At 46.9% G+C, this 26,415-nt stretch overlaps 2 pseudogenes; both read left to right on the top strand.

Annotated features, from left to right (window-relative positions):
* LOC125532630 overlaps window positions 1–15,963 on the top strand; it is a 138,353-nt pseudogene extending 122,390 nt beyond the window's left edge.
* A 629-nt stretch (window positions 15,964–16,592) lies between these two features.
* On the top strand, window positions 16,593–18,639 carry LOC125532629 (annotated as a pseudogene).
* Window positions 18,640–26,415: the final 7,776 nt, after the last annotated feature.

Genomic DNA, 26,415 nt, shown 5'->3' with positions numbered 1-26,415 from the left:
GTAGAAACTTTATTTTCTTGTTACGATGATTTTTCACTTCACTCTGAAATTCTTTGAACTTTTCAAATGTTTCAGACTTATGTTTCATCAAGTAGATATACTCATATCTGCTCAAATCATCTGTGAAGATCAGAAAATAATGATACCTGTCGCGAGCCTCGATATTCATCGGACCACATACATCAGTATGTATGATTTCCAACAAATCTGTTGCTCGCTCCGTTGTTCCAAAGAACGGAGTCTTAGTCATCTTGCCCATGAGGCATGGTTCGCAAGCATCAACTGATTCATAATCAAGTGATTCCAAAAGTCCATCAGCATGGAGTTTCTTCATGCGCTTTACACCAATATGACCTAAACGGTAGTGCCACAAATAAGTTGCACTATCATTATTAACTTTGCATCTTTTGGTTTCAATATTATGATTATGTGTATCACTATGATCGAAATCCAACGAACTATTTCCATTGGGTGTGTAACCATATAAGGTTTTATTCATGTAAACAGAACAACAATTATTCTCTGACTTTAATGAATAACCGTATTGCAATAAACATGATCAAATCATATTCATGCTCAACGCAAAAACCAAATAACACTTATTTAGGTTCAACACTAATCCTGAAAGTATAGGGGAGTGTGCGATGATGATCATATCAATCTTGGAACCACTTCCAACACACATCATCACTTCACCCTTAACTAGTCTCTGTTTATTCTGCAACTCCCGTTTTGAGTTACTAATCTTAGCAACTGAACTAGTATCAAATACTGAGGGGTTGCTGTAAACACTAGTAAAGTACACATCAATAACATGTATATCAAATATACTTATGTTCACTTTGCCATCCTTCTTATCTGCCAATCACTTGGGGTAGTTCCGCTTCCAGTGACCAGTCCCTTTGCAGTAGAAACACTTAGTCTCAGGCTTAGGACCAGACTTGGGCTTCTTCACTTGAGCAGCAACTTGCTTGCTGTTCTTCTTGAAGTTCCCCTTCTGCCCTCTGCCCTTTTCTTGAAACTAGTGGTCTTGTCTACCATCAACACTTGATGTTTTTCTTGATTTCTACCTTCGTCAATTTCCGCATTACGAAGATCTTGGGAATCGTTTCCGTTATCCCTTGCATATCATAGTTCATCACGAAGTTCTACTAACTTGGTGATGGTGACTAGAGAATTCTGTCAATCACTATCTTATCTGGAAGATTAACTCCCACTTGATTCAAGCGATTGTAGTACTCAGACAATCTGAGCACATGCTCACTAGTTGAGCGATTCTCCTCCATCTTTTGGCTATAGAACTTGTTGGAGACTTCATATCTCTCAACTCGGGTATTTGCTTGAAATATTAACTTCAACTCCTGGAACATCTCATATGCTCCATGACGTTCAAAACGTCTTTGAAGTCCCGATTCTAAGCCATTAAGCATGGTGCACTAAACTATCAAGTAGTCATTATATTGAGCTAGCCAAACGTTCATAACGTCTGCATCTGCTCCTGCAATAGGTCCGTCACCTAGCGGTGCATCAAGGACATAATTCTTCTGTGCAGCAATGAGGATAAACCTCAGATCACGGATCCAATCCGCATCTTTGCTACTAACATCTTTCAACACAATTTTCTCTAGGAACATATCAAAATAAACACAGGGAAGCAACAACGCGAGCTATTGATCTACAACATAATTTGCAAAATACTACCAGGACTAAGTTCATGATAAATTTAAGTTCAATCTAATCATATTACTTAAGAACTCCCACTTAGATAGACATCCCTCTAATCCTCTAAGTGATCACGTGATCCAAATCAACTAAACCATGTCCGATCATCACGTGAGATGGAGTAGTTTCATTGGTGAACATCACTATGTTGATCATATCTACTATATGATTCACGCTCGACCTTTCGGTCTCCGTGTTCCGAGGCCATATCTGTATATGCTTGGCTCGTCAAGTATAACCTGAGTATTCCGCGTGTGCAACTGTTTTGCACCCGTTGTATTTGAACGTAGAGCCTATCACACCCGATCATCACGTGGTCTCTCAGCACGAAGAACTTTCGCAACGGTGCATACTCAGGGAGAACACTTCTTGATAATTTAGTGAGAGATCATCTTATAATGCTACCGTCAATCAAAGCAAGATAAGATGCATAAAAGATAAACATCACATGCAATCAATATAAGTGATATGATATGGCCATCATCATCTTGTGCCTGTGATCTCCATCTCCGAAGCACCGTCATGATCACCATTGTCACCGGCGAGACACCTTGATCTCCATCATAGCATCGTTGTCATCTCGCCAATCTTATGCTTCTACGACTATCACTACCGCTTAGTAATAAAGTAAAGCATTACATTGCGATTGCATTGCATACAATAAAGCGACAACCATATGGCTCCTGCCAGTTGCCGATAACTCGGTTACAAAACATGATCATCTCATACAATAAAAATCATGTCTTGGCCATATCACATCACAACATGCCCTGCAAAAACAAGTTAGACGTCCTCTACTTTGTTGTTACAAGTTTTACGTGGCTGCTACGGGCTTAAATAAGAACCAATCTCACCTACGCATCAAAACCACAACGATAGTTTGTCAAATAGACTCCGTTTTAACCTTCGCAAGGACCGGGCGTAGCCACACTCGGTTCAACTAAAGTTGGAGAGACAGTCGCCCGCAAGCCACCTATGTGCAAAGCACGTCGGGAGAACCGGTCTCGCGTAAGCGTACGCATAATGTTGGTCCGAGTCGTCTCGTCCAACAATACCACCGAACCAAAGTATGACATGCTGGTAGGCAGTATGACTTATATTGCCCACAACTCACTTGTGTTCTACTCGTGCATATAACATCAAACCATAAAACCTAGGCTCGGATGCCACTGTTGGGGAACGCAGTAATTTCAAAAAAATTCCTACGCACACGCAAGATCATGGTGATGCATAGCAACGAGAGGGGAGAGTGTTGTCTACGTACCCATGCAGACCGACTACGGAAGCGTTGATGCAATGTAGAGGAAGTAGTCATACGTCTTCCCGATCCGACCGATCCAAGCACTGTTACTCCGGCACCTCCGAGTTCTTAGCACACGTACAGCTCGATGACGATCCCCGGGCTCCGGTCCAGCAAAGCGTCGGGGAGGAGTTCCGTCCACGACGGCGTGGTGACGATCTTGATGTTCTACCGTCGCAGGGCTTCGCCTAAGCACCGCTACAATATGATCGAGGTGGAATATGGTGGCAGGGGGCACCGCACACGGCTAAGGAACGATCTCAAGGATCAACTTGTGTGTCTAGAGGTGCCCCCCTGCCCCCGTATATAAAGGATCCAAGGGGGAGGGGGCGGCCGGCCAGGAGGAGGGCGCAGGAGGAGTCCTACTCCTACCGGGAGTAGGACTCCCCCCCCCCCCCAATCCTAGTTGGAATAGGATTCCCCGATGGGGAAAGAGAGAGAGGGGGGTCGTCCACCTCTCCTTGTACTAATAGGACTAGGCGAGGGGGGAGGCGCGCGGCCCACCTTGGGCTGCCCCTTTCTCCTTTCCACTAAAGCCCACTAAGGCCCATATAGCTCCCGGGGGGTTCCGGTAACCTCCCGGTACTCCGGTAAAATCTCGATTTCACCCGAAACACTTCCGATATCCAAACATAGGCTTCCAATATATCAATCTTTATGTATCGACCATTTCGAGACTCCTCGTCATGTCCGTGATCACATCCGGGACTCCGAACTAACTTCGGTACATCAAAATGCATAAACTCATAATAACTGTCATTGTAACGTTAAGCGTGCGGACCCTACGGGTTCGAGAACGATGTAGACATGACCGAGACATGTCTCCGGTCAATAACCAATAGCGGGACCTGGATGCCCATATTGGCTCCTACATATTCTACGAAGATCTTTATCGGTCAGACCGCATAACAACATACGTTGTTCCCTTTGTCATCGGTATGTTACTTGCCCGAGATTCGATCGTCGGTATCCAATACCTAGTTCAATGTCGTTACCGGCAAGTCTCTTTACTCGTTCTGTAATACATCATCCCGCAACTAACTCATTAGTTGCAATGCTTGCAAGGCTTAAGTGATGTGCATTACCGAGAGGGCCCAGAGATACCTCTCCGACAATCGGAGTGAAAAATCCTAATCTCGAAATACGCCAACCCAACATGTACCTTCGGAGACACCTGTAGAGCTCCTTTATAATCACCCAGTTACGTTGTGACGTTTGGTAGCACACAAAGTGTTCCTCCGGCAAACGGGAGTTGCATAATCTCATAGTCATAGGAACATGTATAAATCATGAAGAAAGCAATAGCAACATACTAAATGATCGGGTGCTAAGCTAATGGAATGGGTCATGTCAATCAGGTCATTCATCTAATGATGTGATCTCGTTAATCAAATAACAACTCTTTTGTCCATGGTTAGGAAACATAACCATCTTTGATTAACAAGCTAGTCAAGTAGAGGCATACTAGTGACACTCTGTTTGTCTATGTATTCACACTTGTATTATGTTTCCGGTTAATACAATTCTAGCATGAATAATAAACATTTATCATGATATAAGGAAATAAATAATAACTTTATTATTGCCTCTAGGGCATATTTCCTTCACCTTTTTCATTAAAAAAGAACTAGATTGCCTAGGACGAACTAGACAACTTTTCATTGATAGAAGAAATAGGCACCCTAATTCGAGTTAAGAACAAGTTGAACATGGATGACGTTCTGGTAGGAGAGTAAGTTTTCACCTCCCACCAACTTTGATAGGCTTAAGGCCCCTCTTTCTCAATTTATGGCATATGTACATTTCAAAAGGAATCACTAAAGTGGTTCCTCCATTTGTTATTGTGCATTTGTGCTGCAGGTTCTTGACAAATGTCAACTGCTTGAAGTTGTCCAGGAGAAGGAGAAGGGATTGGATTCACATGGTAGGAACCTTCACTTCATCTATACTTGTTTCTGGAGTTCATTTTCAGAAACTAATAAATTGGGAAAATGGAAAACTCTGTTCTAGTCATTTCGGGAATTCAAAATAAATGGGAAAATACATGTGCCACTAAATATGTCAAATTGTTGGTGCCCCTAAGCACATTAGCTATATCCTTTTGCTACCACGATGCTGGGAATTATATTGTTCGTAGTACTGATCAAGAACTTGTCATACTAGTTGTGGAAGGCGGATCAAACTGGAGCATGGGCCAAAGGCAACTCTTCTCTTTGGGACGTGCACTTTTGAGAAGATGTCGTATCTTAGTTCTTGATGAGGCCACAGCCTCTATAGACAATGCCACGATGTTGTCCTTCAGAAAACGATCCGGACAGAATTCAAACATTGCACTGTTATTACAATTGCACACCGTATACCAACTATTATGGACTGTGATATGGTACTTGCAATTGGCGCGGTATGTTTACCTTCCGGCAACTTATGAAAAATATATTGATTGTTTTGTAGTTATCAACCCATCATCTTATTGACCAGCAACAGTTAATATGGAATTTATGAATTATACTTGAAACCAAATGCATGGTGGCTTTCCCATACTAATGAGCATTTCCAGGGAGAGTAGTGGAGTATGACAGACATACAAAGCTCATGGAAACTGAAGGATCTCTCTTTCGCGAGCTGGTCACACTAGTAGAAAAGGGGGCAAAGGTCCAGGCCGGGTCATCCCATTAGTCTCGGTTCAGTCCAGAACCGGGACCAATGGGGGCATTGGACCCGGTTCGTGAGCCTAGGGGGCCGGCCGGGCCACGTGGGCCATTGGTCCCGGTTCGTCTGGACCTTTTGGTCCCGGTTGGTGGGACGAACCGGGACCAATGGGCCTCGCTCCTGGCCCACCACCATTGGTCCCGGTTGGTGGCTTGAACCGGAACCAAAGGCTCCCCTTTAGTCCCGGTTCATGCCACCAACCGGGACCAATGAGGTGCCAATATATACCCCCTCGCGTAAGAGCAGCGCACACTGCTCTGTTTTTTTCTGGCCGAGGGGGAGAGGGCTTGGTGGTGCTCTAGCTCACCTCCTATGCACACAAGGTGTTCGATGGAATGCCCGAGCCACACTACATAAGCTTTCTCCTCTCCAAGCTCGACCTCCAAGCTCCATTTTCCTTAATATTTGTCTAGGTTTAGCGGTCCGTCACGCCCCGTCCCCTTCTTCACCACCGTCGATCACCCGCGCCGAGCTCATCGCCGGCACCACCGTGGTGAGCCTCTTGTTCTTATCTTCTTTCTGAAAGGAAAAAATATTCTTACTTGTATGTTTACATAGATACTTGTATTATTTTCTTACTTTTATTATTGCATCTTATATAGTGCGATAGTTTTGGTATCCGCCCCCGTCGGCCCTTGTCCTATCTATGATTCGGATGTGGTATATATATTATCTTTATAACTATTGGTTCATTTATTGTTTATGAAAATTATTCCGACCAACATGACATAGATTTTATTTATGTAGGATGTATGTGAATCGGAAATTCCAACCGACCCTATTGTCGAGAGGTTAAATTTAGTTGAAGAAGAAAACAATTTGTTGAAGGAAAAAATAAAAAAAAATTGAGGAGGAGAAGATGATATTGGAGTTGCATGTTGCGGATGTCGTCGATGATCACAAGATCAAGATGGATGCAATGCGCTTGAAGATTAGAAAGATTAGAAAATATGCCATTCATACCGAGGCTTGGTATCACTATGCCGTTGGATCAATTGTTACCTTGGTTGCGATTATGATCGCATTTGTTTTCGCATTGAAATGTTTTACATAGTTTCAATGTATGGTTTAATTAATTAGATGCTCTGGAGAGCTATATGTTGTTAGATGAGAACTATGTATGTACTTTGGTTTTAATGTGATGATGAACTTCTATTAATTTGGACACTTAATTATATATAATGCACGCAGATGAACCGGCAATGGATGTACGGTGACAGACACACCTCCGAGTACATTAAGGGCGTGCATGAGTTTCTCGATGCAGCTGAGGCAAACAAGCAGAATGGTTTTATGTGTTGTCCATGCACTGAATGTGGGAATACGAGGTCTTACTCTAACCGGAAAAATCTTCACTCCCACCTGCTTTACAAGGGTTTCATGCCACACTATAATGTTTGGACGAGGCACAGAGAAATAGGGGTTATGATGGAAGACGGCGAAGAAGAAGAGTACGATGACAACTATGTGCCCCCTGAATACGGTGATGCTGCAACGGGGGGAGCTGCTGAAGATCAAGAGGAACCAGACGATGTGCCCAATGATGCTGCAACGGGTGAAGCTGCTGAAGATCAAGAGGAACCAGACGATGTGCCCGATGATGATGATCTCCGCCAGGTCATTGTCGATGCAAGGACGCAATGCGAAAGTCAAAAGGAGAAGTTGAAGTTCGATCGCATGTTAGAGGATCACAAAAAAAGGTTGTACCCCAATTGCGAAGATGGCAACACAAAGCTCGGTACCGTACTGGAATTGCTGCAGTGGAAGGCAGAGAATGCTGTGGCTGACAAAGGATTTGAGAAGCTACTGAAAATATTGAAGAAGAAGCTTCCAAAGGATAACGAATTGCCCGACAGTACATACGCAGCAAAGAAGGCCGTATGCCCTCTAGGATTGGAGGTGGAGAAGATACATGCATGCCCTAATGACTGCATCGTCTACCGCGGTGCATACAAGGATCTGAACGCATGCCCGGTATGCGGTGCATTGCGGTATAAGATTAGACGAGATGACCCTGGTGATGTTGACGGCGAACCCCCCAGGAAGAGGGTTCCTGCGAAGGTGATGTGGTATGCTCCTATAATACCACGGTTGAAACGTCTGTTCAGAAACGAAGAGCATGCCAAGTTGATGCGATGGCACAGTGAGGACCGGAAGAAAGACGGGAAGTTGAGAACACCCGCTGACAGGTCGCAGTGGAGAAAAATCGAGAGAAAGTACTGGGATGAGTTTGCAAAGGACCCAAGAAACGTATGGTTTGCTTTAAGCACGGATGGCATTAATCCTTTCGGGGAGCAGAGTAGCAATCACAACACCTGGCTCGTGACTCTATCTATGTATAACCTTCCTCCTGGGATGTGCATGAAGCGGAAGTTCGTTATGATGCCAGTTCTCATCCAAGGCCCTAAGCAACCCGGCAATGACATTGATGTGTACCTAAGGCCATTAGTTGAAGAACTTTTACAGCTGTGGAATGGAAACGGTGTACGTACATGGGATGAGCACAGACAGGAGGAATTTAACCAAAAGGCGTTGCTGTTCGTGACCATCAATGATTGGCCCGCTCTCAGTAACCTTTCAGGACAGACAAACAAAGGATACCACACATGCACGCACTGTTTAGATGACACTGAAAGTATATACCTGGACAAATGCAGGAAGAATGTGTAACTGGGCCATCGTCGATTTCTTCTGACCAACCATCAATGTCGAAAGAAAGGCAGGCATTTCAAAGGCGAGGCAGATCACCGGAAGAAGCCCGCCATGCGTACCGGTGATCAAGTACTTGCTATGGTCAATGATTTACACATAATATTTGGAAAGGGTCCCGGCGGACTAGCTGTTCCGAATGACGCTGAGGGACACGCACCCATGTGGAAGAAGAAATCTATATTTTGGGACCTACCCTACTTGAAAGACCTAGAGGTCCACTCTTCAATCGACGTGATGCATGTGACGAAGAACCTTTGCGTGAACCTGCTAGGCTTCTTGGGCGTGTATGGGAAGACAAAAGATACACCTGAGGCACGGGAGGACTTGCAACGTTTGCACGAAAAAGACGGCATGCCTCCGAAGCAGTATAAAGGTCCTGCCAGCTACGCTCTTACGAAAGAAGAGAAAGAAATCTTCTTTGAATGCCTGCTCAGTATGAAGGTCACGACTGGCTTCTCGTCGAATATAAAGGGAATAATAAATATGCCAGAGAAAAAGTTTTAGAACCTAAAGTCTCATGACTGCCACGTGATTATGACGCAACTGCTTCCGGTTGCATTGAGGGGGCTTCTACCGAAAAACATCTGATTAGCCATTGTGAAGCTATCTGCATTCCTCAATGCAATCTCTCAGAAGGTGATCGATCCAGAAATCGTACCAAGGCTAAGGAGTGATGTGGCGCAATGTCTTGTCAGTTTTGAGCTGGTGTTCCCACCATCCTTCTTCAATATCATGACGCACGTCCTAGTTTATCTAGTCGACGAGATTGTCATCCTGGGGCCCGTATTTCTACACAATATGTTCCCCTTTGAGAGGTTCATGGGAGTCCTAAAGAAATATGTCCGTAACCGCGCTAGGCCAGAAGGAAGCATCTCCATGGGCCATCAAATAGAGGATGTTATCGGGTTTTGTGTTGACTTCATTCCTGGCCTTAAGAAGATAGGTCTCCCTAAATCGCGGTATGAGGGGAGACTGACTGGAAAAGGCACTCTTGAAAGTGACTCAATAATATGCAGGGACGGATATTCTTGGTCTCAAGCACACTACACAGTTCTACAGAACTCTATCTTGGTGACCCCGTATGTCGATGAACACAAGAACAGTCTGCGCTCCAAACACCCGGAGCAGTGCGACGACTGGATTACATGTGAACACATCAGGACTTTCAGCAGTTGGTTGGAAACACGTCTCAGAGGTGACAACACTGTTTGTGATGAGCTGTACTTGTTGTCCAGGGGACCATCTTTGACTGTATTGACTTACAAAGGATACGAGATAAATGGGAATACATTTTACACGATCTCCCAAGATCAAAAGAGCACCAACCAAAATAGCGGTGTCCGCTTTGATGCAGCAACCGAGAGCGGAAACGACACATATTATGGTTACATAGTGGACATATGGGAACTTGACTACGAACATGATTTTAAGGTCCCTTTGTTTAAGTGCAAATGGGTCAATCTGTCAGGAGGCGGGGTACAGGTAGACCCACAGTACGGAATGACAACAGTGGATCTGAAAAATCTTGGGTACACTGACGAACCGTTTGTCCTAGCCAATGATGTGGCACAGGTTATCTATGTGAAGGACATGTCTACCAAACCGAGAAAAAGAAAAGATAAGGAAGCGAATACATCATACGATGAGCCAAAGCGCCATATAGTTCTTTCAGGAAAAAGGGACATCCTGGGAGTGGAGGGCAAGACAGACATGTCTGAAGATTATGAAAAGTTTCATGAAATTCCTCCCTTCAATGTCAAGGCTGACCCAAGCATCCTGATAAACGATGAAGATTATCCATGGTTACGGCGCAATAAGCAAATGACACAAGCGAAGAAAAAGTGAAGACTTTCTCCCGCAACTATTATGATGATACCATGCCAACTTTGTAACACACAAGTATGCTATGCCAACTTTTTCAGAGTTCGTTTGAAAACTATGAATTTAGGTCGAATTTTCTCTATAGGTGCATCTATGTTCATTTTTTTAGTAAAGTTAATCACATTCACACAAATTTCAAAGAATTCAGATTTTAACTATTCAAATTTGAAAAATAATGGCATTAAAAGAAAGTTTATAATTTTTCTAAAACTAATGGCACTAACAGAAAGTTTATAATTTTGCTGACCTAAAAGCAAAAAGAATTAAAAAATAAAGCAAAAAACAAAAGAAAATAAATAATACAGAAAACAAAACAAAAAACTGGAAAACAAATTAAAATAGCAACAATAAGTATTTTGTTGTAAGTAGAAACAAAATAAAATAAATAAAGCAACAAAGAAAACTAAAAAATTAAAAAAGTGTTTTCAAATTTGAAAACTAATGGCACTAACAGAAAGTTTATAATTTTTCTAAAACTAAAAGCAAAAGGAATTAAAAAATAAAGCAAGAAAAAAAATGCAGAAAACAAAACAAAAAACTGGAAAAAATAGGCACTAAAAGCAAAAAAACTAAAAAAGTGTTTTCAAATTTGAAAACTAATGGCACTAACAGAAAGTTTATAATTTTTGTGACCTAAAAGAAAAAAGAAATCACTAAAAAACTATAATATTTAGTTCTAAGTAGAAATGAAAAAATAAATAGAAAAAAAGAAAAAAAATGCCTATATTATTTTTCATGACTAACTAAAATTACCAAATTGAGTATAATGATAAAACACAGTAATATTAAATAGCAGGAAAAAGAATGACTCAAAAATCAAGGAGTATTGGTCATACCCATCGAACACAGTTATGTAGAAGAGATTGTCGGTTCCGTTTGGAATCTGAAGAAAAGACACCGCCACCTGCAAAACTGAATATCAATTGCTACCAGGTTTTTAAGCAACATAAATTCCTGAATCACTGAAGCTGTGCAGAGTAAACCCCTGAAGATTTCCTTGCTCCAGTAAACAGATATAATGGGCGAAATGGGAGGGACTTCAAATCTGCAACCCTGCTGACTGTACAGATTACTAATGCTAAATGGGAGCTCATAATATTAATTAGCAAGGTAATAGTGGTTGACCAAACTGATCTGTATGCACCTTAGGCCCATTGCATCTCTGCCTCTGCTTGTGATATGACTTGAGCATATTTGTTTGCTGACAATGTTATGTGTAGAACGAGAGAGAGAGAGAGAGAGAGAGAGAGGATGAGAGAGACAGAGAGAGAGACAGACAGAGACGTACCAGGTTGTGTCGCGCGCGCGCGTGTGTTGGTGCCCCGTGCAGACAGGGACCAACACCTCCTCATCTATGTACGTCAGTCACATGTGCTGGGCTAAGTGGAGATGGGCCAGGCCTACATCGGTTCAAAACTCCAATGGGTTGGTAGATATCCATCTTTCACATGCCAAGTGGCAGTCCTTTGTTCCCATTCCCTTCGTCAAGCAATCTGATGCCTAGAGCTGACATGAGTAAGGTTGGTGATCTTAGCATTGAGTTTCTCCTTAATGAAGAAGTGATCTATATTCACATGTTTTGTTCTATCATGTTGAACTGAGTTATGGGCAATGCTTATGAATGACTGATTGTCATACCACACTCTCAAGGTTCCCTTCCTCAGAAGTTTCAACTCTTAGTAAGTTCTTCACCCAGAGCATCTCACTCAACCCTTGAGACAATGCTCTATACATAGCTTCTGTTGTTGATCTAGACACAACTGTCTGTTTTCTTGCTTCTTCATGGCATCAAATTTCCTCTCACAGGCACACAATAGCTTGAAGTTGATCTTACGCCATCTTGAAATTGGCCCAATCAGGGTCACTATAGTCATTCACCTCAAGATGTCTACTCTTTGCAAACCCCAACTCTTTACCTAGAGTGCCCTTTAAATATCTCAGGATTTTGTGCACTCATGCCCATGTCACTCAAGACATTTAAGGTGTATTTACATTGGCACAAAGACATTTAGTGTCTGCACAAGAGAGTAGTAGGAAACAAAGAGCGAGGCATGGCATTCGCCGGTCATCCGGTTAGTTAACTGGACAACTGGCTATGCCCGGACGAATTTGCTCTTTGTACCAATGGACGTCTGACTTGCAGCTCGGCCGGCTGGCTATGCCTAGACGAAAAACACTCCCTGGCCAACTTGTCTGACCACTTTGTCCAGCTAGAGATAAACCTACTAGAGTCATTTCCAACATTACCCAGTCTTCCGGCTAGCAGCCCAGACAATCGACCATTCAGTGTGTGTGTGTGCACACGCGCACACGTGTGTGTGGGTGGGGAGGGGGGATTTTGCTATGGTAAATGTGGGACTTGGTAAACTTTTTGTGTATCATTCGAGAGGAATGGTGTATAGAAGATCTACTGATAAAAATATCCTGAAGCCCTTTTGATCCCCTCTTAAAAGTGCGGGATCCGTATAACTGAAGACATAACAGAAAAAGCAATGGTTCTTGTCGTCATTGCACCAATCTTGAGTGATAACCATTTTGGTGGCTTGATGATCCACACATATAATTTTCACGGGGACTAAAATTTGTGTATATACTTGGCAAACAAAATTAGTTCCCTATATCTATATTGTCATCAACATCAAAATATGATTAAGAGCATGATTGCACTTTTAAGCCTAGGAGAGCAAATGGTTACATGATTTAGACGGGCTCCACCTTAATGTGTGCACAATGGATCTTGACGTAAAACAAGATGCACATATTTACAGTGATACTTGAGAGAATTTACTCCCCCTATAGATCATATAACCACATAATGCATGCATTTGAACTATTTTTATAGTTATGATAGCCATCACAAATGCATTGGGTATCATGGTTTGGTTGAGAGCTATACTTGTAATGAAAATTTATGAACCATCGCATGAAATAGCCTCGCATCACATATAATTAATAATATGTCTCACAACCACATCCATGTAAGGCAGCATGCATAACACGTAGTCTCATACACCTTACAATAAGAAAAAAATCAGGTTCACATGCCACAAAGAACCAACCAAGGAAGAACCAAAAAAGGCATGTGACTTTACGGGAGAATATCATACGGAAACCAACATTCGATGGAAACCGGTGAAAACCACGAGATGTGAATTATGAAAAAGACAAAATCAGCATTGAATAGTGCCAAACAGTAATGTCACTATTCAGGGCTCAATTTGTCTTTTTTATAGCTCACATCTCGTAATGTGTTTCAACTTGAAATTTTGCGTGGCAATAAAACATCACCCTCTTAACATCCCGTATTTTCTTCAGATTTTTTTAAAACTTTAAAATATGGTTTCCACGAAGTTTTTATTGAATATTGGTTTCTGTATGATATTCTCCCGTGACTTTACCAATACGAATACCGGTGAGGCACCCTAAGATACCACTTCTCCCCCTTTGGCATAAAGTACCAAAAAGGTTGAAGGGAACTACACGAAATCAAAGGAAATCACTTGTTGTTGTGGTCATCGAGGGCATCATCACCAAGCTTGTCGGAGTCACCCGAGCGAAGAAGTCTACATAGTTGGGCCTAGTCAGGAAGCCAAAGTTAGGAACCAAGGGATCCCGAGGAGGAATCTCATCCCCACCCCATTCATGCGATTGCCGCCAGGAGAATGGAGACACGCCTTGAGCTGATTCACCTTTATGATATGTCGAGTCTCCAAGTTGACTTTGCGAGTTGCATTGAATGTGCAATCTTCTGTGACGGCCTTCTGGATCCTTTCTTTTTTTGTCTCTTGGAGATGCCCATAGGCTGCTGGAATATTGGGAAGCAAAGAAATGAGAAAGTGTATCATGATGAATAGACCAGCCTAGAAAGTTTGTAAAGAATCTTCAAATTAAGATGATCTTACTCAAAACATTCTCGAAATTAACCAGTTCTTGGGTACAACAAAAATTGTAGACATGCTGGTCATTTGCCCCGGCCGCCCCCCCCCCCTCCCCTCTCTCTCTCCTCCACCTCGTCGTCCCTGGAGATGTGCGCCGGCTAAACCCGGGCACCGCCGGTCATGGGGACGACGGGGATCTAGGCTGCAGCCCCGCGGTCTGAAGGGATCGGCGGCGTGAGATCTCCCTTCGATCTTCGTCTTTCCCGGCGGTTCGGCGCTGCTCTGGCGGCTTTGTGGGAGGGCGGATCAGGACGGATGGACCGACTGGACGCCAAATAGGCAAATTTTGTCCTGGGTGGGAGATATTCCCGGTAACCACGGTTATCGAGAAATACCGAACAAATTTCGGAAGAAATTTACAATTGAATTTTGAATTCAAACAATTTAAAATTAGATATAATAATATCTTGAACTGATGCCATTCACAAAAGGGGTAGTAGGTCAGTGGTACCTAAACTACATGCGCGAGTTCTGTTTAGGTCGCGAGTTCTATTCTTTTCGCCGTCATTTTTTCACGTTTTTTACTGCCTATATTCTGAGAAATAACAAAAAGAACAAAAGATGGAGCGGAAGGCGGACTCGAACCAGCTACCTCTCGAGGCGCATAACTGATGGGTACCACTACACCAGAGTAAGGGTACTGTCTGAATTGAGAAACAAAGGTATTGTACTAGAACCTGAGCGTTCAAATTCAAATTATTCAAAAAAATTGGTATTTTTTGCTCGGGATAGGTATTTCTCGTGGGGCGCCGAGAAACGCGGTAACCGCCCGGTATCCGTTTTTCTCGGGCGGTAGCCAAAACCATGGGGTCGACAGATGGACCGACTGGCAAGGATGGTGCAAATCTTTCTCCAGAAGATGGGTCCGCGGTTCGATGATGATCGCGGCGTTTAAAACGTGTGCATGTGATGTACACTTTAGGTCTGTTGCACCGATTGTGGGTTCCGATACGTTATATGAATGGATCGGCGATGACACCGGTTTTAGACAAGAGGAGTGAGAGCACTCCATATTATCGAGTTTTGTAGGTGTGAGTGGTGGCTTCGGGTGGCTTGATGTATGTTCTTGTTAGACATGTGTTGAATAATAAATAAAGATGGCGGTATGCATCAAATGATGCAGAGGCCGGGGGTTTTAACCTCTTTTTCAAAGAAAAAATATTATGCTGGTCATTTGCATTGTATAGCTGTGTATTCCCTGGGTTGAATGGGCTTGGGAGGTATGCATGGATCTGATCGAACACAACACACGTGGGGTGAAGAATAAGTGGATCCGGTAAGATCCTCTAAATTATCAGCACAGATTACAAGATCTCGATCAGATTCGTATTTTTTATGCATATGATAGCACATAATAGCATTGCGACACTGCACACCTGGGCCTGATGTCGATGAAGTTTTTTTTTTTTGAAATAAAATGAAATTTTATTCATTAGCAATAACCAATACATCGTTTGTGAGAAATGTTACAATTTCACTAATAGGCTCCTCAAACCAAATCGAAGTCGGAAAAAATCTAGCTAATCTAGCAAGTTCATGTGCTACTTTATTTGCCTCTCTATTACAATGTTCGAATTTAGTCATGATAAAACCACAAGCATAGTGATAGCAGTCATCGAAGATTGCCGCCGCCGCTCCCGCTGACTGTCCTCCGTCTTGCATTATCTCAACCATCTCCAGATTGTCAGAGTTGATGATTAGGCGATTACATCTCGCCCTCTGCGCTAAATTTAGGCCAAATTTGAGAGCTAAGGCCTCCGCCATGAGAACGTCCGCACAGTAGTCTATCTTTCCATTCCCTCCTGCAATAAACCTACCTTTGTCGTCTCTCAATACTGCCCCCATCGTACCCTCCAGCAAGTCATGGTCAAAAGAGGCGTCAACATTGAGTTTCACAAAGCCCCTAGGAGGACATTGCCAACCCCCCTTTTTTATGGACGCATTTGAAGATGATGCATTTACAAAATTATATGTAAGAGCTATGATCCCCATCGAGATCTGAGTCGCATTTTGAGTGAATTCCTTATGCACTAATTTCCTTCTTTCCCACCATAGATACCAAGCAGAGATAACTACCATTTCTCGAACATTTTCGTACCCCATAATGCGCAGATCTTGATCTGGAAGGAGTAATAAGTATTCCAGTATTGCCTCCCCGGCATGATCAATCTCACAAGCTCTCTCAATAATCATATCCAACCCTAGCCTTTTCCAAACCTCTTTCGCTTTTCTACATAGGAAAAGCAAGTGTTTTGTATCTTCTACACCCTGGGAGCATGTAGGACACAAGGGTGAGACCTTCATGTGTCTATTAGTGAGTGTTGCCCGACATGGAAGAGTACCATGTAGTGTCCGTCATAAAAATATTTTGACTTTTGCCGGACAAGATAACTTCCATATCTGACACCATATAGGGTTACGTGTGCTCCGTCCCATCCCGTTGGAATATTTTAGTTTGCTCCCATACTGATAGTTCCACTCCACAGAGTAAGCAGACCGTATCGAAAACAGACCATTTTTTGTATAACTCCAGGCAATAAAATCTGTCATATTATGTTGCGAAATTGGGATTGAAAGAATCCGTTGTGCGTCAATGGTCCACATAGTTTGTCTAATCAGGCCCTCATCCCAATCGTTGGAGACCGGGTCAATCAAATCTACAACTTTTGATAATAAATGCCCCCTCCTAGGAGTCACAATCTTTCTAGTGGCACAATTTGGGATCCAGGCATCTTCCCAAATATTGATGTTATGTCCATCCCCCACTCGCCAAATATAACCTCGTTTGAGAGTAGTGATACCTGCCATAATGCTTTGCCAGGTGAAGGAAGCACCATGCTTTGGCTTGGAGTTCAGCAAATCACCATTAGGATAGTAGATCCTGCTGGCCCAGGACGCCTTCGAACCCCGCGCCGACGACATCATCCTCGCCACGCAGCCCAAGTGCGGCACGACTTGGCTCAAGGCCCTTGCCTTCACCATCGTCAACTGCTCTCGCTACAGCTTCGACGACCACCCCCTCCTCAGCAACCACCCTCAGCGCGTCGTGCCATTCATCGAGATCCCTGGTGTTGGCGGCGGCGGCGCGGATCATCATGCACACATCGAGACGCTTTCTTCCCCGAGGCTTCTCGCCACACACATGCCGATGTCGCTGCTCCCACTGGACATGAGCTACCGAGTCGTGTACATGTGCCGGGATCCCAAGGATGCCCTGGTCTCAAGGTTGCACTTCGAGAACAAAATTAGAGCATCTCCAACAGCCGCGCTGAGCGCCGCGCGCAAAAAACCTGTTTACCGCACGCGCTGCGGCTGGTTTTGCGCGCCCGCCTGCGCTGGCTCCAGCAGCCGCGCTATAATGCAGCGCGCGTGCGCCGCTCCAGCAGAGCGTAAAAATACAGCGCGCACGACTCGCCGGGCATTTTGCATATATGATATTTTGGACAAAATGAACATGTGAAATTTGACACAAACAAGTTGATGAATAAAAGTTCATGCCCACAAGTTCAAAATCATGCCCACAAGTTCATCCAACCAAGTTCAAATGCGACGCCAGCGCTTCCCGCGCTAGGGTTTCCGGCGGCGGTGGCGGCGGCGGCGGGAGGGGTCGCGGCTGTACAGCGGGGTGAGCGGGGCGCCGGTGTGCGCGTCCATGGGTGGGTGGCAGGGCGCCGGCGCCGGCGCGCGCGGGGCATAGGACGAGGAGAGGAGAGAGTGCGGCGCGAGTGCTCGAGTGTGCCGCGCGCTGTAGCTGACGCTCGAAATACGCCGCGCGGGTAAGTGTTTTCAACTTCGCGCCCAACCCGTTATAGCGCGCGCCATTTTTGCGCGCTCGCTGGAGCGACCCGCCGCGTTGCGCGCGCGCTAAAACGGCCTAATTTACGGCACGGCGCTAGTTTAGCGCGGCTGTTGAAGATGCTCTCATCGAGGGTTCCAACCTGTCGATGGAGAGTGCTTTCAGCATGTTCTCCAAGGGCTTCTCGTCTTCCGGCCCCTTCTGGAACCACTGCCTCGAGTACTGGAAGGAGAGTCTAGCCAGGCCTAACAATGTTCTCTTTCTGAAGTATGAAGAGATCAAGTCGGATCCGGTGCATGTCGTGCGGAGGCTAGCAAAATTTCTCGGCGTCCCGCTGTCTCGAGAGGAGGAGAGCTCTGGTGTTGCAGGTGGTCAGGTTGTGCAGCTTTGAGATGCTTACTAGCCTAGAAATTAACCAGGTGGGTGGCATTGATCGTGGAAACAAATGTTATGTAGGTAATTCTATGTTTTTTAGAAAAGGAAAAGTTGGAGACTGGAGGAACCACATGAGCCAGGAAATGGGGGAAAAGTTAGATCGCATCGTCCGAGAGAAGCTCCAGGGGTCAGGGCTCGCGTTTTGAGTCACGTTGATTTTGTTACGTTACAACCGGTTTCCTACTTATGCTCGTAAAGAGCCATGTTGCATTCTGTTTCAGTCTTGGAAATGAAGACAGATTTGACTTTAACATCATGTTCTCCCCAATCTTGGCTATTCACTTGTTTTGATGCTAGCTATTTCAACGTTGCAACATTGAATCGACTATTTGAACTGACGCTGTCAAATCAAACACAAAACTCACATATTATATTTGAAGAAAGCACAGTGGTTACGCTCAAATGCGCGGACAACAACCTTTATTGTTTATATTATGCACTTACGAATAAATTGTCATCTCATGTGTATAGCAAGACTTTGGAAAAGCATGCATTTGTGTATTTGTTTCTCATGTATATAGTGAATAAATTGCCATATCATGTGTATAGTACAGAACACATTTTTATCACCAAGAAAAAACGCATACGCTATTTGCGGACGCTACACGTCAATCGGTTGATCGGTGCTCAAGATCAGTCGGCTGGCAAGCCATTCGATCGGATCCTGCAGCAAACAGACCCCCCCCCCCCCCGCCACAAAAAAAAACTGCATGTGCCTGTCTACGTCGGTGGAGGTCACCACAATTCGTTATCTCAGTTCTGGCATATATAGCGGCATAGGCATAAGGTGCTCTTATCTGGTTTGACAACAGAACGTCGTCACCATTCTATGCACGATTCTACACCCACAAATTTATGAAAGTCGTTTTTTTAGAAAAGGAGGATGACCCCGGGCCTTTGCATTTGGGCGATGCATACGGCCACTTTATTAATTATTCTCACAAGACCTTACAAAGCAATACCACCGTAAGTCTAAAGCCATCGTCTAAGCAACAAACTGTCACTACACCTATCTAGTTGATGAAGGGGCGCAGAGAGCCTGGGCCTAATACCAAACAGACATCGCAGCCAAACCTAACATCTAACACATGAGGATCCATCCAGGACGCCTGCCGGGCATGGGTCTCGCCGGTCCGGCATGCTTTCAGAGGCCGCCGCTGCCAACTGCCACCGCTCCATCTTCAGAACTGTACTGATGCATCAACCTTGCTCGGTCTAGCTATCGTCGACGTCACCACGGCGCCCAACGGCACCTCCTTCCTGTGCGCAAACAGCTGTGCACGTCGCGGTTGCCACTGATACACCGCAGCACCATGCTGCCAAGTACCACCAGCCACCATGCTCCACCTCCTGCCTCTGACTTCCAGCGCTGCTCCACAAATGATACTCCCAAGAGAGAAACGACGCCGCAGTGCCGCCATCGTCCGATATGAAACACCAGATCCTAGGGTTTCCCCCAGAGCAGCACGAGTGGGTTGACAGTAGTTACACGACGATACCTCCATCAAGGTAACGGCGTAGAATGCCGCCATCGCCTGCCAACAGCTCGGTTTTCACCGGCAACCATGTCTCGCCAACTCGCAGCCGGGACTAGATGATGGATCTCGAGATCCGATCACCAAGCCTATGGCCGGCCATCTCTGACGAGGAAGATGACCACCACCATTGACCAGCGAGACGATGCGAGATGAAGTAGGGCGCTGCCAGCGTGCGTCCTGGCCAGCACCACCGGCGCTCGGCCCGTCCCGGACCACGGCTCATGGCCGAGGGCAATGGAAAGCGCTGCCATGACGAGGACGCAGACCGGAAGCCCAGACCTGGCCCACCCGCGCACCGCCACGTGGCCACCACCAAGCGCCGTTCAGGGACAGCCCCACCGCCGTGAGGGACGCCGCCCCACGGGCAGCAGGCGCCAGCCACCGGCGAAACACTGCCGCGCGCCACCGGCCGCCGCGAGATCTGCACGAGAACGACGAGGACGCCCCGCGACCACCTTCCCTGGGGACCACGCGGGCTTCGCCGGTGTCCCCTCAGGCGGCGGCGAAGCGGGGGAGGAGCGGGGAGGGGCGGCTGGCGACGCGGTTAGGGTTGGAGCGGGGAGGAGCGGCCCTTAACGATCACAATCTATGAACGTCCTACCGATTTTACACTCTCGAGTGGTTATTATTTTTCTTACATCGGTCTAAGCAATTACAATCCCAAAGCTGGTCAAAACTGGCTAGCCCTTATGTTCCAACAAGGAAACTTCATGGGTGTGCGCTAGAGTTAGCACGGATTAGCCGTTCAATTATTCATGCCTCACTGTCGGATCGACTCCCACTCGGTCGTCTCTCGGCCCCACCACTAGAAACATACACCCATGTTTCTCAACAATAGACCAATTTGGGTACCACCATGGTAGCCATGGTAGGCCAATGAAAAGCACGCCGGCGCCACGGACTTGTAGCACCAGTGTCTCATCTTGCAGTAGAGAAGGCACGCTGGCACCGACCTTGCAGCACTAGAGGGCCGGCCTTGCAGAACATGCACATGTTTTGCAATGTCGGAAGCACATTGGCAACCTGCTTTGCGGCATAGAGCGCCCAGGTTGCAGTGGCGTGGAGAGCAATGGTCGGCCATGCAACACCGGCCCATCTTGTAGCATCAAACCCTTGCCTGCAGCACCGACACTTGGCCTTGTAACAAAAGTGGATGGTGTTTCACATGTTGTTTTCAACTTGCAGTAACAGTGGTTTGCTTGCAGTAGTCGGCGGCATTTGTGGATGAAAAGGGCTGAGAGAGCGGCACAACCAGATTAGTTGTTGGCAATGAGGTAGAAAGAGCAAGAGAGAGGAGAAGAGGGGTCAACTCAGAAAGAAGAGCAAATGGAGAGAATTGTCTGAGGATAAGGTTAAGGGACCACGGTGGAGAGCGCGACACATGAGACCACAACACGTGTGGCGAGCGCACGAGGCAGCTAGACGAGAGAGAGAAGCACTGAACTGTCAATCAATTATGCCGTGAGAGTACAGATACATATACAGGCACCCCCTCCCCTTGTCTCTCGTAACGGAAGTCACGCAGGCCGAAGAGGAGGGGAAGGTGCGATCCTAAAGACCAGGAGTGTTACAACAGTAATACAAATATACAGATAAGGTACAGTGCATGTCACGCTAACAACCCCCCCCCCCCCCCCCCCCCCCAAGTCGGGACTCCTCCTGGGTGGACGTTCAGGCTGGACCGAAACTCTTCAAACACGCCAGTAGACAATCCTTTAGTGAATACATCAGCAAATTGTGAACCGGATGGAACATGCAGCACACGGGTCTCTCCCAAGGTGACGCGGTCCCGGACGAAGTGAAGATCGATCTCGACGTGTTTGGTGCGTTGATGCTGGACCGGGTTGGTGGAGAGGTATGTCACGCTAATGTTGTCACAGTAGACAATCGTGGAACGAGAAGGAGGCCGACGGAGCTCATGCAGCAGCTGACGCAACCACGTAGTCTTAGCAACACAGTTGGCAACCGCGCGGTACTCAGCCTCCGCGCTGGACCGGGACACCGTAGGCTGGCTTTTGGACGACCAGGAGATCAAGTTCGGGCCGAGGAAGACGCAAAAACCGGACGTGGATTTCCTGGTGTCGGGGCAGCCGGCCCAGTCGGCATCGGAATAAGTGATGAGGTCATGCGAGGAAGACCGATAGAACTGGAGGCCGAAGTGAGAGGTGCCCTTGAGGTACCGGAGAATCCGTTCGACAAGCTGGAAGTGAGAAGACCGCGGTGCGTGCATGAAGAGGCAGGCCTGCTGCACTGCATAAGAGATGTTCGGTCGGGTGAGGGTGAGGTACTGTAGGGCTCCGGCAAGACTCCGGTACAAGGTCGGATTAGAGAGGGGTGTACCATCCGATGCTGAGACCTTGGACTTTGTGTCCATGGTAGTGGAGATGGGGTTACAGTTCAACATGCTAGCGCGCTCCAGGATCTCAAGAACGTATTGCTGCTGCAAGAGAAACAGGCCTGAGGAGGAGCGAGTGACGTTGACGCCAAGGAAATGATGAATGTCACCGAGGTCGGACATAGCGAACTCGGTTTTGAGAGAGGAGATGAGAGAGTGCAACGTAGAGGTGGTGTTGGCAGTAAGTATGATGTCATCGACGTATAAAAGAAGATAGGCTACTGAAGGACCATGGTGGTAGGTGAAGAGAGAGGTGTCACACTTGGAAGTGAGAAAGCCCAAAGAGAGAAGAAACGACTTGAACCGCAGGAACCAGGTGCGAGGAGCCTGTTTGAGACCATACAAGGATATCTAGAGAAGGCAAACATGCGTGGGGTGAGAGGGATCGACAAAGCCGAAAGGTTGCGCACAGTACACTGTCTCACCGAGATCACCGTGTAAAAAGGCGTTCTTCATGTCGAGTTAGTGAATGGGCCATGCTTGAGCGGTGGTGAGACTGAGGATGATGCGAATAGTGGCCAGCTTGACAACCGGGCTGAAAGTCTCGGTGTAGTCAATGCTCTCCCGTTGAGTGAAACCACGGAGGACCCAACGTGCCTTGTAGCGCGCCAAAGAGCCATCGAGGTTGAATTTGTGTCAAAAGATCCACTTCCCGGTGACCACGTTGACACCTGCAGGTCGAGGAACCAAACTCCAAGTTTTGTTCTTTAGCAAAGCATTAAATTCATCAAGCATAGCAGCGTGCTAGTGTTGGTCCTTAAGGGCAGATTTGTAAGAGGAAGGGAGGGGAGAGATGTGGTGGTAAGGACGTGGTGAGGGGAAAAAGTTTACGTGGTTGGGAAAATCCATGCTTGGAACGAGTGGTCATTTTATGGGAGTTAACGGGAGAGGTGGAACTGGTACGATAGGGCGACATGGCGGCGAGGGAGTGTTGGACGCGGAAGGCGATGGAGATTCAGTGGGGCTGGAGTCCGAGGTAGTTGGGTCAGTGGTGGCAGGTGAGGCGCGCGATCCTAGCAAATCAGGGGCGGGCGATCTGAGGGAAGTAGGAGGGACCGGGCTAGGCGGGTGGGGGGATGACGCATGGGTCGCATCAGGAGGAGCGGACGACGCGGTCGGGGGAGTGGGGGGACAAGGCGACGCGTGGGGTGTGGGGATTGGGGGATTGGGTGATGCGCGAAGCGAGGCCGATCGTGCGGGCGGGGGGAAGCTGGCGCGGTGGGAATCCCGGAGGAGATTGCGTGCAGGTGGGTGCCAGAAGCGGGATCGGGTGCGGGAGGGGAGGGTGTGACCGGTGGTGTGGGAGGCGTGTATGGAAACGTAGATTCGTCGAAAATGACGTGCCGCGAGACGATGACTTTGCGAGTTTGGAGATCGAAGGCAGCGATAACCCTTATGTTCCAAGGGATAACCGAGGAACACGCATCGAGTGGAGCGAGGGGCCAATTTGTGAGGTGCGGTGGCATAGAGGTTTGGGAAATAGAGGCAACCAAAGACGCGGAGACGATCGTAGAGAGGTTGAACGCCGGTGAGAAGAAAGAATGGTGTGTGTGGTGTGGTGGTGGTGGAGGGGCGCCGGTTGAGTAAGTGAGTGGCCGTGTGAAGAGCCTCAACCCAAAAGGGTGGAGGAAGGTTGGCATGAAGAAGAAGTGTGCGGATGACGTTGTTGGTGGTACGGATCATACGTTCGGCCTTACCATTTTGTGGTGAGGTATGGGGGTAGGAGAGTCGATAGATAATGCCATTGTTGGAAAACAAGGTGCGAAGAGAGGTGTTGATAAATTCGCCGCTGTTGTCGCATTGCATGCATTTGATGAGAGTGTGAAATTGGGTGTATATATAAGTGAAAAAGCGTTGGAGGGTGGTGAGGTGTCATCTTTGTGAAGAAGAGGAAACGACCACGAATAGTGAGAAAAGTCATCCAACACAATGAGATAGTATTGAAAACCAGAAAAACTTATTACCGGAGAAGTCCATAGATCACAATGAATAACTTGAAATGGCTCCGTTGTACAATTATTGGAAGATGAAAATGCTAAGCGAGGTTGTCGCCCTAGTTGACAAGAAGTACAAGGAGAGCGAGAAACATTATTACAATCTGGTAGGAAATTGCTAGAAAGAAAATCTAGGGAAGCCTTGCCCGGGTGGCCAAGGCATTGATGCCACAGATCGCCGGTAGTGGTGAGGAAGGCATGCTTGTCGAAGGAGGTGGCGCCATAGAAAGGGTACATCAGGCTGGGACTACTGGACGTCATGAGCGGAGTCCTGGTTGGAAGAGCCTTCACAGAAAAAACACGGGGATTAAACTCAACGGAAACATCATTGTTAGTGGATAATTTGCGAACAGAGATAAGATCTTTCACAATGTTTGGACAGACTACAACATCTTTGAGAGAGAGATTGATGGGAGGGAGAGTTGTGGAGCCCGTGCCAATAATAGGAAGCCGATCACAGTTGCCAACAATAATGCTAGATGAAAAATGCTTTTGGAAAGGACGAAACGAGGAGAGATTACCAGGATTACCGGTGACGTGCGTAGCCGCGCCGGAGTTGAGGATCCAGTCGGCACCGTTGGAGGGGAAGCCGTGCTGGCTGTAGGCGTGGCTGAAAAGGGCGGCATGATCCCACGAGGGCGCAGGGTACGGGTAGAACGACGAAGTAGCAGACGATGTAGTGGACGATGAGGGGCTCGAGAGCATCAGTGGATGCGCCTGGGAGTGGACGTCGGGCCAAGGGCCGAGCACGCCGGCGGCGTTGGGAGGGATCCAGCCGAGACAAGGCGGAGGGAGGGCCATGCCGTAGGGGGCAAAGTAGCCTGTCCAGGGCGTGGGTGGTGTTGAAGAAGACCCGCGGCCGCCAGAGTCCGGGCGTCCGCGCCCGCGGCCACCAGTGCGACCACGACCACGACCGCGATCACCGCCACTGTTGCCGCGAGAGCCGCCTATGCCGCGTCCGCTGCTGTCGCCGTTGCCGCGGTCCCCGCCATTGCCGTTGCCGCGGTCACCGCGGTCGGGTGCGGAGCTGGAGCCGCCAGAGATGGTGAGGGCGGCAGAGCCAGCCTCGGCTCCACGGAGGTTGATGGTGTACTCGGCGAGCTCCAGACGGGAACGAGTGACGTCGAAGGGCGGCAGCGGCACCTGATCGCCCAGGAGGGTGCGGACCGTGTCGAACCGGTTGTCCAGACCGTGGAGGAGTGATACGTCTCCAACGTATCTATAATTTTTGATTGCTCCATGCTATATTATCTACTGTTTTGAATGTTTATGAGCTTTATTATACACTTTTATATCATTTTTGGGACTAACCTATTAACCCAGAGCCCAGTGTCAGTTTCTGTTTTTACCTTGTTTTAGGGTTTCTAAGAAAAGGAAAATCAAACGGAGTCCAATTGACTGAAACTTCACGGAACTCATTTTTGGAAAGAAATAAGCCCAGAAGACTTGAAGTGCACGTAAGGGAAGCTTCAAGGAGGCCACGAGGTAGGGGGCGCGCCCTCCACCCTTGTGGGCCCCTCATGGCTCCCCTGACGTATCTCTTTCACCCATATATACCCACGTACCCTAAAACTATCGGGGAGCACAATAGATCGGGAGTTCCACCGCCAGAAGCCTCCGTGGCCACCGAAAACCAATCTAGACCCGTTCCGGCACCCTACCGGAGGGGGCAATCCCTCTCCGGTGGCCATCTTCATCATCCCGGTGCTCTTCGTAACGATGAGGGAGTAGTTCTTCCTCGGGGCTGAGGGTATGTACCAGTAGCTATGTGTTTGATCTCTCTCTCTCTCGTGTTCTTGAGGTGGTACGATCTTGATGTATCACGAGCTTTGCTATTATAGTTGGATCTTATGATGTTTCTTCCCCCCTCTACTCTCTTGTAATGGATTGAGTTTCCCCTTTGAAGTTATCTTATCGGATTGAGTCTTTAAAGATTTGAGAACACTTGATGTATGTCTTGCCGTGCGTATCTGTGGTGATAATGGGATATCACGT

Source organism: Triticum urartu, chromosome 1 (genome assembly GCF_003073215.2).
Source record: "Triticum urartu cultivar G1812 chromosome 1, Tu2.1, whole genome shotgun sequence".
NCBI lineage: Eukaryota > Viridiplantae > Streptophyta > Magnoliopsida > Poales > Poaceae > Triticum > Triticum urartu.
The sequence above is the reverse complement of the archived record's forward strand: the minus strand, read 5'-3'. Positions and strand labels throughout refer to the sequence as shown.